Raw genomic sequence first — 648 nt, forward strand, 5'->3', positions numbered from 1 at the left:
ACTAATGGCGGATATTTAAGGTTCCCCAAGTTTGTGCGGGGGTTGAAAAAGCCAAAAAACTACCCCTGAAAACAGTTTTTGCGAAATAACTCGTGAATAACGCGCTGTGCGTCCAAAAACATATTATACAAAGTTGTAGAGATCAAAATTCTACACAAAAAATGTTGAGGGCACTTTACCCCTATTCGCAACCGTTCATCCCCCAGAGCCGCGTGAAGATCAGATGGGAAAAAAAATGTTTTCCATTAAAAAAATTGAAGTTGATGAATTTTTTTTTTTTGTAATTCGGAATATCAGTGGTTTTTTTTTAATAGCTTGTTTATTTATTCAGAGCGAATCTAGTATATGTTGCTATTTATATCTTGACATTGAATCAATCAATTTCTTTTTTTTTTCCATATTTTTGATTAGAAAATTTACCACAAATTTTGTCTTGATCGTACCCGCGAATCTTCTATGGATTCAAAGTTGAACGCAATTGTCTAGCTTCAATCCCTAAATCCGGCGCCGTGAATGAGAACCTTTTGTGCGAGAGAGAAGTCTCCGTCTCACCCCAACACCCTGCAGTATTGTTCAGACTATTTGCGCATACGCGCACAGGCCTGTGGATCGTCACGGACTGGATGCGAGAAAAAGAATCATTTCAGG

The sequence above is a fragment of the Diachasma alloeum genome, unplaced genomic scaffold (assembly GCF_001412515.2).
Source record: "Diachasma alloeum isolate Michigan unplaced genomic scaffold, Dall2.0 Dall_scaffold_00799, whole genome shotgun sequence".
NCBI lineage: Eukaryota > Metazoa > Arthropoda > Insecta > Hymenoptera > Braconidae > Diachasma > Diachasma alloeum.